Below are 19,693 nucleotides of genomic sequence, written 5' to 3'. Positions count from 1 at the left end.
CAAAACTGTTTTTCCAAGCTGACTTACGTAAAGACAACGTTAGCTGGCATTTCTGAGCAGATCCCAACGGAAAGTAGTGTGAGGGGCCCAGGCTGAGATTTTTTTTTGAGTCTGGGTTTTTATTTCATTGATCTCCTAGGTTGGTTATCTACAGGATGGCAATTAAGAGTCGACTGTACAGGCAGACTTGTCTCTCAATCTGCTCTATAAGAATAGGAGGGGTGTGGCTTCAGCCAAGTCAGGCTCCAGTGAGGGAGGTGCAAATCCTCAGCAGATTCCTTTAATCAGAATAATAAATGGTGTTGAGATAACTAGCAAAGAATTGAGAACAAAAAGTGATATCTCTACCTCTATCACTTCTCCATATACGAATTAAATTGTAAATGGGTAGCAAAGGCTTTTCTAAGCAAATAGTGTAGAAACCTTAAGGAAAAAGAATGATAGCTTTGACTTTAACAAAACAACCACCAAATCTCCATCTCAATTGTAATTGAAAGAAAGCATAAATTAGAAAAATATATACGTGACATGGATGACATAAAAGTAAATAAGGAGATACACCTTTATAACACACATTTGGAAATACAAAAACTATAAAGGAAAGGCTAGACATATCTTACTGCATGAAAACAGTACCATAAACAAAGTCAAAAGACAAACAATAGGCAGGAGAAAATAGGTGTAACGTATGTGATAGATTAATGATAATAATAGCAAACACATATAGCACTTACTATGCACCAGGTGCTGTTCAAGACACATTACATTACATTACATTGTATTAACTCATTTAATCCTCACAAGGATTAATAGTACCTAATGAGTTAGGTATTATTATTATCCCATTTTACAGATAAGGAAACTGAAACACACAGAGGTCATCATAGCAATACCTGGACAAAGTGGAATTCAGATCCAGGCAGTGTGGCTCTAGGGTTTGTGCTCTCAATTACTATGCTATCATACCTCCTCAAGTCAGGACTGACTCAGTCAAGTCAGTTAGTTATGGCCATAAGAAGCAAAGCTTGAGAAATGGGAGGGAAAGGAGGGTAGGGAAGGAGGGAAAGAGGGAGGAAGGAAGGAAAGAAATAAAGAAAAGAAGGAAAAGAGAACAAGAGAAGAGGGATGCTCACAATTTTTCAAATGGTGAATATAATATCTTTTCTGTGGAATGTTTCTGTGTAGAGAGTTGTATGAAAAGATGGTCAACAAAAGATTAGTGGTGATTACCTCTGGCGATTTTTTTTTACATCCCTCGCTCATCTTTTCTCTATTGTTTGAATACTTTGTTTATAAAGAAAGCTTTAAAATGTTAATACTGTATGCAGTGTTAGCAATGGTGTAGATGATGGCATGGAGGTGACAGTATAAACTGAACAACTTTTCAAGGTCAATTTGATAACACTTAATGAAAAGCGTTAGAATTTTGTATGCCATTTGACCCAGAAATTCTCTTTATTCATCGATACATAAGTGTTATTTTTCACTCATTTATAACACCGCTAGAGTGCGGTGAGAATCTCTCAAGTATACAAAATATGACCAAATTTAAACAACCGCAGACTATGCTAGCTGTTCCCTCTGCTCACCACCAATCCCTTTCCCCTCTTTTTGGGCGCACAATTGGCCTCCCTGCCGTTAGATCACGTGACTGAGTTCTGGTGATGAATACCATTTCTGAGACAAGGCTTTAAAGAAGCAGATGTGCCCCTCTCTGCTCTCATTTTCTTCCATTGACCAGAGGGAGATGATGAGGGTGAAGCCCTGTTGGAGATAAGACGAAATGAGCCTGGGTCATTCCCCGAGTCACTGTGTGGAGAAGAACCATCCATCAACCAGGAACACCTGCCTTGGACTGTTAAGTGAGCAAGAAATGAACTTCTATTTTGTTTGGGCTATTATACATATTTGGATCTATTTATCTCCACAGCTTAATCCATAGTTTAGAATCAACCTTTTAAACTGCTACTGAACTGACTGGGCGACGTATTTAAACTCTGCAACAGATCTGTGGGCTATGCTTTCCTTCTGGTCAGCACGGTCACCCTCTTTGATAGTGGGCTCAGACGAGACACATTGCGACAGAGGAGCTCTGGCCCTGGGAGAGCTTGTCGTCAGCTGCCTGGTACAGCTTGTGATGAGGAACTTGCAGAATATTGGAATTCTCCAATATTCCTGCTGATACTCAACTTCTTCCTTCTCAGCAGGCTAGTTCTTGTTCAGCCAGCTGATGATCTTACTGAATCTTCAAGAATCTTCTGTTTGCCCTCCATTATTGTTTTTGTCTTGAATTTTTCTGTTTTCCATTTTGTCCTTAGTGAAGACAGTGGACTCAAGTGAGTTCTTAGGAGACACCAACCATGTTTCTCTGCTTCTCATTTTTCTGCTTTGAACTTCTCAGCCTTCTGGATCGTGTAATCAATAGCTTTCTTAACCAATGTATTCTTCCACATTGTGATTTAATACTGTTCTTTTGGCCTGTCCTCTTTGTCCATAGCAGCCACCTTGAAGATGCTGTGGACATCGATGTCCATGGTTACTTCACTCTGAGGACAATTATGGTGTGCAGGGGGAGGCCAAGCAGGTTGCTGTCCTTGGCTATTCTCTCTCCATTCATGTGCCTGGATGCTGACAGCAAGCAGTATCTATCTAACTAGTGAAAGTCAGTATCTGGGGGGTGGAAATGGTGGAATTACACATGATCAGAGAGCTGAGACTCCATTGACGGTCTCAATAACCAAAGAAATAAGTGTGACCTACAAGCAGAAAATCTTGAACATGTTCAGATCTCATCAGCACCATAGTATCAGCCTCACTGGGCGAGATGCTTGTGTTCAGTTCTGGCTATTACAAAAGTCTTGCAAGAGAACAACTTATGTGTTCCATAATAATGAAATTATTAAAATAATGCTGAAGAAGAATATTTAATAACATAGAAAAATGTCTATGATAAATATTTTACTGAATAAAAAGCAGGTTATAAAAGTATATACAGTATGAGCCCATATTTGTAAATAAAATATATACTAGTTCATTCAGCAAATAAATATTGAGCCTTCTTATGCATGCACCAGGCATTGTAGATATTGGTATCTGTGTGTTATAGAAGATTTTAATTTTCTTATTTCATATTTTCCAATTTACCTACAATGAATATGTATCAATTTTCTAACAAAATATTACTATTAAAATGAAATGTTTTGAATTTTAAGAAAAGGCTAATGTTATAACAATAAGGTTGTATAAAATAAACTGACAACACATAAGTTCTTTTGGCCCTGTGTTCCACAGTGACTCACCAAATATACCCTGAACTGTTTATTTTCTTTTTTTCTATTTCACTGTTGAAACGAGCAGATGCATTTCACATCACGTGGACCTCGTGGAAGCATGCCAACCATTTTCTTAGCAACCATTTTCCTGTCTTCTGCACTGTGCATGATTAACTAAAACAGCCTGTTGACGGTTTAAAATAAACCTGCCTTTTTCCATTTAGCATTTTATCAAATGAATGTAATTTCATTTGCTGATGAATTTAGTTCGGCTTCAAGGGAATTTTTCTCTTCTTCATGGGGAGGCTGAAGAATCTGAACTGTCATGCCAAAGAAAGCAAAGCAAGCCTAGGGAGGAAAGACAATCTGATGTTTACATGGGTAAAGTAAAAGTATCTTTGTCGATTTCACTCCCGCCCCTCTGTTTTTATGGGGTAGAATGTTGATTTAAATTTAAGTTCTATTTCTGCTTTTGCATTATGATGTTTAGGTTGCCTGGTTAAAAGCATTAATTTAAATGACTGCTCTGATGATTACTATTGTTGTTATGCGTGAGCTCTTGTCTTATTTTTGTTTATTTCTAGCACTTCAATATGCCCTAAAATTTAATTAGACGCATCTCACAGGATAGTAGACCCTTTGCTGGGGTTCAGAAGTGAAGGGACCAGACAGTATAGAATCTGGCAAGGGAGGGGGGGTGTCCGTTATCAGCAATGAGGAGAGGCAGAATTTTCTTAGAGGACGCGACTCTGCAACTTGGAATAAAGTGCTGTCCTGCTTGGTGAATACAAAATATATCTTTGTGGCTATATGCATATCCATATATGGACACATATGTCCGACGACTATAAGAATATTTGCTAAACAAGGAAACTTTAAAGTTTCTTTAACGACTAACAGCTTAGAACAAAGACATCTAGCAGTTAAAACAGCGTGTATCTACAGAGTCAATACAAGGAAGAGGATTTGACTGAACATAATATAGTTCGAGCAGGTTCCCCACTGTCTTTCACTTGTGTCCTCATTTGGAAATAGTGAAAACCCACACTAATGGCAAGTTGCAACACCATTTAAATTTCCACTTTATTTCCCCCAGGAAAAATTCTTAAATGTTAACAATCTTCAAGCTATCAAGTTGATGCTTTAGCTGCACAGAATTTTATATTTTTCCCTGGAGAATAAAGACACAACAAATATATAACATATTTCTGATAAATCAGCTTTTCCTGATTCCTGCTCTATTTATATGTTGAAAAATAAGTAATCTTGATTTGTTGTCTTTTACACTAGATATAATCCATATAAGATTGATAGACAGTTTACATTAAACATTAAAATACCTGCTCGCATATTGTAATAATCTCTTGCTATCAATTCTTCCTTGCTTAAGTCAGGTCCTGATGCTGCTCAGCTACTTTAGAAAATGGCATTCTCTCTTTCACGTTAGTGTTTGAAAGAGTTAATACACTTTTAGAACTGTCCAATTTCGTTTCCAAGTTAAGAAAATCTGGCTCAAATGTGTCACCCTGTGTATCTGAGCCTAATCCTACTGGTGGCATTACTTTTCTATTGTGGAAGACTTGATGACTAACACCTGCCTCTGCCTCTAGACTGCAGAAAGATCCCTGAAACCACACTGGGAGCTTCCTGTGGCACCCACTGCTCATAGGAGCAGGCACCTTAGAGCTTTATGAATACACCTTAATTGGGCTGAGGGAAACTGGAGGTGAAATCCAGTTGAAATTCCAGGGTCTGGCGCATGATCAACCACAAACAGCTTACGGCGCTCGGAGTGCCTCAGCTGTCCTTCTTTAGATTCGCTCCGTCACTTCCTTTTCTCAGGTGAATAAAGGTCAAGGCTGCTCACACCTGGCTTGTCTGTAGACGGGACACTGATCTTTAACTTGCAGCCATCCCATCATACAGACGGTCCCTGACTTACAATGGTTCGACTTACAGTTTTTTGACTTTATGATGGTATGAAAGCGGTACACCTTCAGTAGAATTTTGAATTTTGATCTTTTCCTAGGCTAGTGACATGTGGTAGGATACTGTCTCACGATGCGGGGCAGCGGCAGCGAGTGGCAGCTCCCGCTCAGCCCCGCCATCGTGAGGGGAAGAACCCACACACTTACAGCCATTCTGCACCCACACAACCACTCTGCTTTTTCACTTTCAGTACAGTATTCAATAAATTACATGAGATATTCAACACAGTATTATAAAATAGGCTTTATGTCACATGATTTTGCCCAACCGTAGGCAGTGTTCCGAGCATGTTTAAGGTAGGCTAGGCTAAGATATGATGTTCAGTAGGTTAAGTGTATTAAGTGCATTTTCAACTTATGATATTTTCAACTTACAATTGGTTTATCCAGATGTAACCCCATCAGAAGTCAAGGAAGATCTGTATTTTGTTTTTTAGTAGAAAACTATAAAACCTTGCATTTGAGGGGACTTTTGGTGTCAATGTATATACTTGATGTAGCTTTATCGCTTTCTATTGAATAGTCTTTTACTTTATTCCAAAAGATCTTGTACTTCTTAGAAGCTTTTTAGTTCTTCGAGTAAAATTACATTTTAATTTTAGACCTCAGTAAAAACAAAACTACATCAATAATCATTTATCCGGGGCATGATATTAGTCAGTTGTTACGCTAAGTCCTATAGGTGAATTAATTCTCACACTGTCACTAGGAAGTAGAACCAGGTCTTTCTGGTGCTCTATAATTAAAGGAAAGAGAACACACCCATACCCTCATTAAGAATAGATTAAATGTCTTAGTTAATTAGCCAAAGATAAAGAATCTCTCTGAGGCAGTGACCAATGTGGCCTGTGTTGGCAAGAATTTCCCTGGCCTCTACTCCCTCAGAAAGTCCACCAGGAAGGCCATAACCACAGAAAGTAAAAGAGTCAGTGTCCAACTGTCCCTAATAATACATCTGCCTCCAGCCTTCCCAAATAATGATATCTTCACAATCAGGAATTATTATTTTCCAAATCCCGTGGGCTTAACAATTACAGTAGATCCCAGATATTATATCTTTGCAGTGAGATGAGTCCTTTGAAAATGGGGGACATAAACTCCTTATTTAATTATATAGTGAGATGAAAATATAGTTCAGTTTCAATTCAGTGACTGGAGCAACTAAAATCTGGTTGAGGAACTTGGGACTCTAATTTCCAGTACATATAAAGATGAAGAGCCAAAGTATAGAGATTTGGAAGTATAATGTTGGAAGTTGTCAGGATAATTTGGGAGGGGTTCTTTCTAGATCAATGGATGGACTAAACAACATCTTTGACTTATGATTCTAGGATGTGGTGCTATCCACTTGCATATAGAGACTATCTTGGAGAAATGCTTTCTTGTAAGATTTGCTCCATAAAGCTAGATTAGACCTCTATTGAGAGTGCCTGTATGAGCCTGAAACAGAACAGGCAATACTTGGATCTACAATGATATGGCTGCTAAACATAAAAGGGTGAGGTTGTCTGGTACTTGCCTAGACAAGTAACTATATAGATATAGATATGTACACGTAGGTACACATACACACATATACGTAAACATACATGTAAGTTTCTTAGTGCCAAATATAGTAACATGAAAGACTACTTCAATTATTAGGAAAAGATACTCTTCCAATGTAGGGTCTAAGGTGCACTGTATAATTCAGTAGCTACTAGCTATGTGTGGTTATTTAAATTTAAATATTAATTAAATTAATGAAATTTAAATTCAGTTCTTCTGTTGCACTAGCACATTTCAAGTGCTCAATAGCCACATGTGGCTAATGGGTACCATATTGGACAGTACAGACATAGAATTCTTCCTTCATTACCAAAAGTTCTATTGGACAGTGCTGATCCAGAAGTTATGAAAATATTTTTTTAAATAAATTTAATTAGAGCTTTTTAATCTTATCCTCTCAATAAAGTCTTCCCTGAATCAATTTCTGTTGTACATTGCTAAAAGCAGGGTATTTTATTACGCTATCCACATAGTGATTCAATTTCTAATTAGAAGTTGATGAAGTTCTTTCATTTATTACAGTATCATTTGCACCACATTTTCCAACTGCATTAAGAAGTTAAATTATCTCACAGAAGATAACAAAAGACAGGGGAATTTACTCAACCGTCTAGAAAAAATAAATATATATGAGAGGTGTGTGTGTATGTTTGTGTTGACTGAAAACCAAACCTGAGGACAGTGTGTCCTACATTCTAAAATGAAATGCCAGACATACTGTGCTTATCTTTGCAGCATTGCCAAGAGGCCAGTTAAATCCAGTGACCATCACGTCCCTTTGGCCCACATAAGGGAATCATTAGATAGAGTTCTATTTTTTGTGTGTGTGTGTGAGGAGATCAGCCCTGTGCTAACATCTGCCAATCCTCCTCTTTTTTTTTTTTTGCTGAGGAAGACTGGCCCCGGGCCAACATCTGTGCCCATCTTCTTCCACTTCACAAGAGACACCGCCACAGCATGGCTTGCCAAGCAGTGCACCAGTGCGCACCCGGGATCTGAACCTTCGAACCCTGGGCCACCGCAGCCGAGCGCGCGCACCCAACTGCTTGCACCACCGGGCCGGCCCCTAGATAGAGTTCTTTGAAGAAAAAGCAAAGAATTACCAGTTAAATTAAAGCTTCTGTTTGGAAGTGGCACACCACTCACATTTCATCGCCCAAATCAAGTCACATGAAACCTGATGTTAGTGAGGTGGAAGGGTATAGTCCCCTCACAGAGAGCAGCAGCAAATAATTGAGGACAATAATACAACCAACCACAAGGCCCTTTGCTAATGGTTAAACAAACAGCTCGCTCACTCTCTTCTATGTATCCAGTTATAATGCAGCTGGTTCCTAGGTATTTTTATCTCTAACTAGAAAGAGTGATCCCATTTTTAGAACATCTGAGGTATTTTGTTCTTCAACATTATCAACAATAGGCCACTGTGTTTTCTGGAGTCTCTTATCAGCCTCGACCTAGGCTCAGCTGCTATCATTGCCCTCCTACTGTAATCCAAGTCTGTAGAATGAATACAAAGCAGAGAAAACCTGTTCATAACTCTGCCTATTCTAATCGCAGAGAACCTCACCTAAAGGAAAAACTCTGTTGCTGAATGATTTGAATAAGAGGTGTTATTCCTAGCCATGGGGACAGAACCAGAGTAACTACCCCGGGAAACCTTTACAAAATGATGGTCATGTTTTCTTTCTCATTACTGGAGTGTTCCAGAGAAAAATGTATGGTGGCCACTTTAGTCTGTATATACAAATACAGCCTGACACTTAGCTTTTAAAAGAAGCTTGTATTAATCAACACAGCACCCAGAAGGGATACCTATGAGACAGGTGTTTTTATTCTCATTTTGCAAAAGAGCCAACAGAGCACAGAGAAATTAAACAACTTGTCCACGGTCTTGCAACTCTTAGGAGCTAGATCTGGGATTTGAATGAGTCTTTCTGATTCCAGATTTACACACGGATCTGGTGAGCACCCTCCTAGTTGTATCAAAAAGTAGCATTTGTCAGGTGATATTACTGCATTTGCCAGGCCCTTTGCCAAGGACATTACCTACGTGAACTCATTTATCCTTAAAATCACCCTGTGAAATAGGTATAATTTCTTCCTATTTTATGACTGAGGAAATTGAAGCTTAGAGAGGTAAATAGCACGTGCAAGTTACACTGCTACGAAGTGTTGGAGCCAGAATTTGAAACCAAGTCTGACTAAAGCCAGTGTTCATAACTACTTACTAACCTCTACTGTTAGGGCTTCTCTGCAATGTTTAGCATCTGCATCCAGAACTTGGGGTGCCCTGAAGAGAAGGCAGGCAGTAAACCTGAAGTCATACCAGAAAGGTAAATAAAAGTCAAGTAAAAGGAAACTGAATTACTTGAAAAATAATGTGTGGGATAATAATGGTGTAGGTTTACGGTGGCAATGAGAATACTGAAATAAGAATTAGAGAAGAAAATCACTTAATCATGAAATAAAAATGGACTCCTGTCTCAGAAGCTCAATTACTAATTTCACCTTTCAGATCTAATTTTTGTCTTAAGCATGCTGATTTTGATTCTAATCCAGTTGGAGCAAGCTTATAATTAAAGTGGCATTTACTACGTTGGATGTTTTTCATACTGATTAGATTGGAATGTCTAGGACAGAGAAAGGCCCTTGGGATCCAGGCACATCCAATATCTTGATCACACGATAAAAACAAGCAGCTGAAACCAGCCTTGGTGGGGGACTGTCTGAGTCACCGGCATGTTTAGATGGTAAGCCAAGGCAGAAGCCAGGAAGCTGGATTCCCTGGGAAACATTCATTGCTAGGAGCTCTGTGTTATGTTTTTTTTGTTTTTGTTTTGTTTTTGTTTTTTTGTGAGGAAGATCAGCCCTGAGCTAACATCCGTGCTAATCCTCGTATTTTTGCTGAGGAAGACCGGCTCTGAGCTAACATCTATTGCCAATCCTCCTCCTTTTTTTTCTCCAAAGCCCCAGTAGATAGTTTATGTCATAGCTGCACATCCTTCTAGTTGCTGTATGTGGGACGCGGCCTCAGCATGGCCTGAGAAGTGGTGCGTCGGTGTGCACCTGGGATCCAAACCCGGGCCACCAGCAGCGGAGCGCGCGCACTTAACCGCTAAGCCGCGGGGCTGGCCCTGTGTTCATTATGTTTTTATCAGTGACCATTAAAAGAGACAGAGCAGGAAAAATGAATAAAGGATTATTAAGATGACAGAATCATACAACAATTGGGTGCAGCTCAAACCCATCTAGTACTAAAATACGGAATATTCTGACTGAAGTTAGCATGCAGATAGCCGACATTAGTTGTCATTACAAAGTGCCTTAGAGCCAATCTCTTTTTAAGGAACTGCTACCCAAAATGGTAGAGTATGAAAGTGAGGCACTTGCTAGGCCAACTCTAAGAGGTGGTTGGTATATAATTTCTTACTATTTCAACTAGAAATATCTACCAGGATATGTAGCTGATGTCCAAATGACATCTGCAATATTTAGAAATCCCTCTTGGGCCGGCCCCGTGGCTTAGCAGTTAAGTGCTCGCGCTCCGCTGCTGGTGGCCCGGGTTCGGATCCCAGGCGCGCACCGACACACCACTTCTCCGGCTATGCTGAGGCCGCGTCCCACATACAGCAACTAGAAGGATGTGCAGCTGTGACATACAACTATCTACTGGGGCTTTGGGGGGAAAAAATAAATAAATAAAATCCTTAAAAAAAAAAAAGAAAGAAATCCCTCTTAAAGAGAATTATTCCCAATTCCTACATTTATGGAAAGGTGCCCAGAATTTAAAATAGTAGTCCTGTGTCTTGCTACTCATTTTAACCGAGAATGCAAATGTCATTGATGTTGGCTAGCTGGAAAAATGGCAGAAAAACTAATAAAGTTTTCTCTCTAAGACCAGCAGTCCTACAGACCTCCAGCTATGCCAGAATGGGGATAATTATTGATTGATGAAGCAGCTGGAGTTGTGGTTCTGGGCTTAAGCAAGACACTTTTCTGGCCGTGAGGGCCGAGTGCCCCTTGGAACAACTGATTTTGCATAATATCCCCATATCTGCAGCCACTGAAAAGAATGTCATCACCATTCCAGACATTCCAGAGTGTCACCACCAAGATGGCGGAGTAGGAGACCCCAGCCTCCATCGCCCCACAAAAATCAACAACTAGACAGCTATCCCTGAACAAAACCAGCTCTGAGAGAGCTCTGAAGTCCCCTCAAGAAACTATAGCAACACAGGGGAACAAAAAACTTGGAATAACAGCACAAAAAGGGAAAGAAGAACAACTTCATTTTGCCTCCATCATCCCATCCCCCAAGCCGGCATTGCCCAAGATGGGCCTCCCCAGCTAGAAAGGGTTCCCCTTGCAGGGAAAAGAAGACCAGCATGAGCAAACAGTCTCCTCAGCCTATCGGGGCACTGCACAAAGATCGCACTTCAGTTTTACCTGACTGGCAAAGCTGTGACATGTAGAGATGGCTAGGAACAAGGAAGAAAAAGAGGGGCTACCAGTGTTAGCCACACAGCAGGAGCAACTGAGATTTCCAGTGACCTGTTCTGCAAATGACCTCAGCAGCTTTTGCCACTGAAGAAACCAACAACCAGTAAAGCTGCTGCAGATCCCCTGCAGATTTCACCAGGTTTTTACCCCCCAGGTGTCTGTGTTCGCTGACACCAGCACCTGAGTACCACCCTGCTCCCTCCTCTCCTCTGGCCCTGGCAGAGCTGGGAACCACATTGGTAGCTCAGGCCTCTGTGGGTGTGTGAGTTCAAGATGCCAGCCTAGACCCATGCAGCTGACCCCACTGCTATGTGTGCACTCGGGGCTAGCCCCTCCAGATGTTCATTTGCACACCACCAGCCTGACACCTGTCACTGGCCTCCAGTGCCATTTGCACACCCAGGAAAGACTGTGAAGCCACAGTAGTACATGCCAACAGCCAGGGTCCCCACAGCTGCCAGTGTGCTCACAGTTGGCCCTGGCCCTTGCTGCCTGCCTTGGCCCCCCAACTACATGCATGTTTGTAATCAGCCCCTACCACTACACAGGCACCTGCAACTGGCCCCCATGGCCAAGCGTGTGCACACTACCAGCTCTGGCCACTGCCACTGCTTGCCCTGGTCCCTAGCCAAAAGACCTTGAGGCACTGCTGAGGACCCCAACAGCCCTTCTAGGCTCTGCAGATCTCTCATAGTGCTCACCAAGGGCCATACAATTGTCAATGATGTGGACCCCAAAGCCTGAGCCTGTGAGTTACCATGGCCCCCTAGACCTCGTGCTGCCACACACCCCAGCAGCTGGTGCCCTGTACCACTAGACCCAGGGCCACAGAATGCTCCAACACACCTCCACACACAGGTAAAAGTCATTACTTATCAAAGGCAGTCCAGAAAGTCTGGAAGAGGTGACTGCTTCTTCAAATGTGCAGACACATATGCAAGGCTACAAGGATCATGAGGAATCAGGGAAATATGAATCCACCAAAGGAATATGGTAAACTTTCTGTAACTGGCCCCAAAGAAATGGAGATACAGGAATTACCCAACGAACAATTCAAAATAATTGTTCTAAAGATGCTCAGAGAGCTACAAGAGAACACAGATAAACAATTTAACGATATCAGGAAAACAAAATGGAAAGGGGCCCAGCCCCGTGGCCTAGTGGTTAAGTTTGCAATCTGCTTCAGTGGCCTGTGTTCAGTTCCCAGGCCTGGACCTACATCACTCATCAGTGTCCATGCTGTGGCGGCGACCCACATACAAAATAGAGGAAGTGTGGCACAGTTGTTAGCTCAGGGCAAATCTTCCTCAAGCAAAAAGAGGAAGATTGGCAATGGATGTTAGCTCAGGGCAAATCTTCCTCAGCAAAAGAAAAAGAAAGAACAAAATGGAAAGTTCAGCCAAGAGAAAACATAAAAAAGAATCAAACAGAAATTTGAGCTGAAGAATAGAATGACTGAACTGAAGTATTCAATAGAAAGCCTCAACAGCAGACTCAACTAAACAGAAGAAAGAATCATTGAGCTCGAGGACAGATCATTTGAAATATCCAGTCAGAGAAGCATAAAGAAAAAAGAATGAAAAGGAATAAAGAATGCCTGCAGGTCTTATGGGACACCATTAAGAAAAACAATCTATGTGTCATTGGAGTCCAAGAAAGAGAAGACAGGGAGAAAGGGGTAGAAAGTTTATTTAAAGAAATAATGGCTGAGAACTTCCCAAACCTGAGGAGAGATTTGGACATCCAAGTTCATGAAGCTAATAGGTTACCCCAAAACTGTGATCCAAAATGATCTTCTCCCAGATACATTATAATAAAAGCTTTTAAAATCAAAGACAAAGAGAGAAATCTAAAAGTAGCAAAAGAAAAAAAAAAATTCTCTCATACAAGGGAACCCCCATAAGGCTATAAGCAGATTTCTCAGCAGAGACCTTGCAGGCCAAGAGAGAATGGGATGGTATATTAAAAGTGTTGAAAGAAAGAAACTGACAACCAAGAGTACCTCACCCAACAAATTGTCCTTCAGAAATGAAGGTTTGATAAAGTCTTTCCCAAACAAACAAGAGCTGAGGGAGTTCAGACTTAGATTACTAAGTCTGCCTTAGAAGAACGCTGAAAGGAGTTCTTCAAGCTGAAACAAAAGTACACTAACTAGTAATATGGGAAAAAAAAAAAAAAAAACACTGGCAAAGGCAAGCATATAACCAGATTCAGATTACTCTAATAATGTTATATGGTGATGTGTTGTTAACAACTTTAGTATAGAGGTTGAAATACAACAGTATTAAGAATATAGATATAGCTGCAATATTTTTTTAATGGATACATAATATAAAAAGATGTAAAGTATGGCATCAAAAATGTAAAATGTAGGAAGGGGGAATAAAGGGAAGAGTTTTTGTATGTGATCAAAGTTAAATTGTTATCAGTTTAAAAGAGACTGTTTTGTCTATAAGATGTTTCAAGTAAGCTTGAGGGTAACCACAAAACAAAAACCTATAGTAAATACAAGATAAAGAGAAGGGAATCAAAGTATGTCAATATGGAAAATCATCATTTCATGAAGGAAGACAGAGTGGAAGAAAAGAACAGTGGAACTAACAAACAGTGAAAAATTAATTAACAAGATAACAATAGTAAGTCCTTACCTACCAATAATTACTTTAAATGGAAATGGATAAAATTCTCCAATCAAGTGGCATAGCATGAATAAATGGATTAAAAAGAAAAAAGACCCAACTATATGCTGCCTACAACAGACTTACTTCGGCTTCAAGGACACACACACTCAAAGTGAATGGATGGAAAATTATATTCCACATAAATGAAAACCAAAAGAGAGCAGAGGTAGCTATACTTATATCAGACAAAATAGACTTTCAGTCAAAACCTGTAACAAGAGACAAAGAAGCTTATTATATAGTGATAAAGGGGTCACTTCATCAAGAGGATATAACAATTGTTATACATGCACCAAACATGAGAGCACATAAATATATTGAGCAAATAATAACAGATCTGAAAGGAGTAATAGACAACAATACAATAATGGTAGACTTCAATACTCTGCTTTCAACTATGGCTGGATCATCCAGACAGAAAATCAATGAGGAAACAACAAACTTGAACAAAACAATAGAACAAATGGACCTAAAAGACATACACAGAACATTCCATCAAATAGCAGCAGCATATACATTCTTCTCAGGTACACACAGAACATTCTCCAGGATAAATCATATGTTAGGTCACAAAACAAGTCTTAGCAAATTTTAAAATTATAATTATACTATCTTTTCCAACCACAATGGTATGAAAACAGCAATCAATGACAGGAGAAAACTAAAAATTCACAAATATGTGGAAATTAAACAACACACTCCTGAACAACCAATAGGTCAAAGATGAAATCAAAACATATATTGAAAACAAACAAAAATGGAAACACAGCATACCAAAACTTATGGGATGCAGCAAAAGCAGTGCTGAGAGAATTTTATAGTGATAAATGCTACATTAAGAAAAAAGAAAGATCTCAAATACACAACCTCACTTGATACCTCAAATAACTAGAAAAACAAGAACAAACTAATCTCAAAGTTAGCAGAAGGAAGGAAATAACAAAGGTCAGAGAAGAAATAAATGAAATAGAGAATAGAAAAACAATAGAAAAGTTCAACAAAGAGTTGATTTTCTAAAAGATAAACAAAATTGATAAATCTTCAACTAGACTTACCAGGAGAAAAAGAGAGAGGACTCAAAAAATAAAATTATAAATGAAGGAGGAGACATTACAACTGATACCACAGAAATACAAAAGATAATAAGAGACTACTATGAAAGAATATATGCTAACAAATTGGGCAACCTAGAAAAAATGGATAAATTCCTAGAAAGATACAACCTACCAAGACTGAATAATGAATAAATAGAAAATCTGAACAGACCAACAACAAGAGATTGAATCAGTAATCAAAAGCCTCTCAACAAAGAAATGCTTAGGACCAGATGGTTTCACTGTTGAATTCTACCAAACATTTAAAGAAGAATTAAGGCCAATTCTTCTCAAACTCTTCCAAAAATTTAAGAGGAGGAAACACTTCCAAATTTGTTTTTCAAGACCAGCATTACCTTGATACCAAAGCTACATAAGGATACTAAGAGAAAAGAAAACTACAGGCCAATATCCCTGATGAATATAGATGCAGAAATTCTCAACAAAATTTTAGCAAACCAAATTCAACAGTACATTAAAAGGATCATACACCATGATCAAGTGAGATTTATCCCTGAGAGGCAAGGATGGTTCAACATATGCAAATCAATAAATATGATACACCACATTAACAAAATTAAGGATAAAAATCATATGATTATCTCAATGGTTTCAGAAAAAGCATTTGACAAAATTTAACATCCTATTAGGATAAAAATGGTCAACAAATTGGATATAGAAGGAACATACCACAACATAATAAAGGCCATATGTGACCAGTCCACAACTAACATCAGACTCAATGATGAAAGGTTGAAAGCTTTTCCTGTAAGCTCAAGAACAAGACAAGAGTGCCCACTCTCACCACTCCTATTCAACAGAGTACTGGAAGTCCTAGCCAGAGCAATTAGACAAGAAAAAGAAATAAAAGCCATCTAAATCAGAAAGGAAGAAGTAGAACTACCTCTGTGTGCTGATGAGATGACCTTGTATATAGAAAATCCTAAAAACTCCATGAAAAAAACTGCTAGGTCTAATAAATGAATTCAGTGAAGTTTCAGGATACAAAATCAACATACAAAAATCAGTAGCATTTCTACACACTAACAATGAACTATCTGAAAAAGAAATAAAGAAAAAGATTCCATTTATAATAGCATGAAAAAGAATAGAATACTTAGGAACAAATCTAACCAAGTAAGTGAAAGATTTGTACACTGAAATTATAAGACATTGATGAAAAAAATTGAAGAAGACACAAATAAATGGGAAGATATCCCATGTTCATGGATGGGAAGAGTTAATATTGTTAAAATGTCCACACTACCCAAAGCCAACTATAGATTCAATGCAATCCCTATCAAAATTCCAATGGCATTTTTCACAGAAATAGAAAAAAAGATCCTAAAATTTGTATGGAACAACAAAAGATGCCAAATAGCCAAAGAAATCTTGAGAAAGAACAAAGCTGGAGACATCACACTTCCTGATGTCAAACTATATTACAAAGATATAGTAATCAAAACAATGTGGTACTGGCATAAAAACAGATACATAGCCCAATGGAACAGAATAGAGTGCCCAGAAATAAACCCACACCTATATGATCAACTAATATTTGACTAAGAAGCCTTGGAAAGAATACTCAATCGGAAAGGGATAGTCTCTTCAACAAATGGTATTAGGAGAACTGGATTTCCACATGCAAGGAATGAAATTGGACCCCTATCTTACAGCACTCACAAAAATTAACTCAAAATGGATTAAGGACTTAAATATAAGACCTGAAACCATAAAACTCCTAGAAGAAAACATAGGGGAAAAGCTTTTTGACATCAGTCTTGATGATGATTTTTTTGATATGACACCGAAGCACAGGCAACAAAACCATAACCAACAAGTGAGACTACATCAAACTATGAGCCTTCTGCACAGCAAAGGAAACTATCAACAAAATGAAAAGGCAACCTACGAAATGGGAGAAAATATTTGCAAACCATATATCTGACAAGGGGTTAATATAAAAAATATATAAGAAACTTATAACACTGAATAGCAAAACAAACAAAAAAACAATCCAATTAAAAGTGGGCAGAGGACTTGAATAGACATTTTTCCAAAGTCATACAAATGGCCAAGTATGTGAAAAGGTGCTCAACATCACTAATCATCAGGGAAATGCAAATCAAAACCATAATGAGATATCACAGCACACTTGTTAGACTAGCCATTATCAAAAAGATAAGAGATAACAAATGCTGGGGAGGATGTGGAGAAAAGAGAACCCTTGTGCATTGTTGGTGGGAATGCAAACTGGTGCAGCCACTATGGAAAACAGTATGGAGGTTCCTCAAAAAATTAAAAATAGAACTACCATACGATCCAGCAATTCCAGTTCTGGGTATATACCTGGAGGAAACGAAATCAGGATCTCGAAGAGATACCTGCACACTCATGTTCATTGCAGAATTATTTACAATAGCCAAGACATGGAAACAACCTGTGTCCATCAATGGATGAATGGATAGAGAAAATGTGAGATATATATAAAATTCATGTATATATGACTAAAATGGAATATTATCCATAAAAAAGAAAGAAATCTTGCCATTTGCAACAACATGGATGGACCTTGAGGGTATTATGCTAAGTGAAATAATTCAGACAGAGAAAGACAAATACTGTATGATCTCACTTTACTTTTGTAGAATCTAAAAACATCAAAACTCATAGAAACAGAGAGTAGAATGTTGGTTACCAGGGGCTGAGGGATGGGAGGGAATGGAGAGATGTTGATCAAAGGTACAAACTTGCAGTTATAAGATGAGTAAGTTCTGGAGATCTGATGTACAGCACGGTGACTATAATTGACAACACTATATTGTATATTGGAAAGTTGCTGTGAAAGTAGAGCTTTAATGTTCTCACCATAACAACAAGAACAACAAAATGGTAATTATGTGAGGTAAATTATGTGATAACTAACCTTATTGTGGTAAACACTTTGCAATGCATACATGTATCAAATCATCACATTATACACTTTAAATTTACACAATGTTATATGTCATTTATGTCTCAATAAAGTTGGGCAAAAAAGAATACAAAGGATTCTGGGTTAATTTTTAAGATAGAGTGAATGTTCATCCTCATTTATTGCTCCAAATTACAGTATCAAGTATTGAATTAAAGATCTTTCTCTAATACTATTCCTCTCTTTAGTCCGGTCTCGGAGCCTGATTGTAAAACTTGGTATCCTGTACCTATGGTAAGCACACCAGCGGATTGGGTCAGTAAGACTCTCCCCTCCCATAATCTGCTGCTACTTTACCTAAAGAATGACCCCAATCATACATTCTTATAGGTATTTAGAAGAGAATTTAAAACTAAAGGGAAAACATAGTAATTTTGTCCCACCACAAACAAATCAACCTGTGATTTATGTATTGAGAATTCCCCAGAGAGATTTAGGCAATTAAGAATTGGAAGCCCTTAATTAGGATGAAAAAGACTCAGCAATGGTGGATGGAGATGCTGATGAGTTCCAGAAGGGCTCTGCATTGGAAGAGTTGGGTAGTCAATGCAACATAGCATCTAAAGCAGAGTGGAGCATTTCATTATCAAACACTTTAATCATGCCCAGAGCTCCCCATGTGCCCTGATCTTAGGGGCCTGTTTCTTCTGGTGTGGTTTTGAGTGCATTCAGTGGGTGAATGGCCCTGCTTTCCCCCAGTGGAACTAAAGAGGGCATGTCCAATACAACACCTTCCAGAGCTTGCAGTGGACTTTGTTAGCAGTGTGGCTTTTATAACCATTGATCAGAAGCAAAGAAAAATTGCTTCTACCCCCCTCTCTGCCAGGCATCCCTCTAGTGTCCAAGTCTCTCCTCTACAGCTGAGTGGGTTACATATCATCCTTTCTGTTTGGAATAGCCTCCTCTGTTCTCTACACCTAAATCCCTCCTGTTCTTTAACAGGGAGCTTTAACTTCACCTCCTCCAGGCAAGTATCTGCATGTTAGCCTCAAATTTTTTTAAAATTACTTGAGAATTCCTTGATTGTATGGTACTGTAACTCCCTGGGTACTGAACAAGAAGCCTTCAATTAAAATGGAGTAATGGTGAGGCGTATATGAGACACTGGCTGATCTGGAATTTAGGAAAGCAAATGTCTAAGGGAAAACAGGAAAGTAAGATTCAACATCGAGACTTTTTAATGATCAAGACGCCAAATAAAGGACTGCATTTAGGAAATTTAAAATACTGCTAATCATAAATAGAAATCTAAGAATGAGATTGGATGGGTATACATGGGAGACAGTGTGAGAGAATAAAAATTAAGATTTCTGCAAAGTGACACAGGAAATAGAGAAAACAATCTGAATAATTCAGGCCAACAACAACACCTAATAATTCTTTATGGTGTGCTGGAAAAATAAACAGAAATTTTCAGTTCCTGGGCAATATTAGCAAATTTTATCCTACTGTTGGATCTTCTCTCTGCCAACTTCCTAAAATCATCTAGAAATATTACTGACTTTTCTAACTTTATTTCCCCTGCTGCTGTTGTTTTATATGTTTCCCTGTAGGCATCTTACTTATTTTCTTGCCTATAGGGAATAATTTTACTTAATATTAATATTAGTCATTTGAGCATGGTATTTCACGA

The 19,693-nt window shown here is 38.7% G+C and overlaps 1 pseudogene; it reads right to left on the bottom strand.

The window, feature by feature from the left end:
* Positions 1 to 5,380, bottom strand: part of LOC131420628 (small ribosomal subunit protein uS13-like) — a 120,120-nt pseudogene extending 114,740 nt beyond the window's left edge.
* Positions 5,381 to 19,693: the final 14,313 nt, after the last annotated feature.

This window comes from Diceros bicornis, chromosome 23 (genome assembly GCF_020826845.1).
Source record: "Diceros bicornis minor isolate mBicDic1 chromosome 23, mDicBic1.mat.cur, whole genome shotgun sequence".
NCBI lineage: Eukaryota > Metazoa > Chordata > Mammalia > Perissodactyla > Rhinocerotidae > Diceros > Diceros bicornis.
Note: the sequence above shows the minus strand (reverse complement) of the source record. Positions and strands in the feature narration are given on the sequence as shown.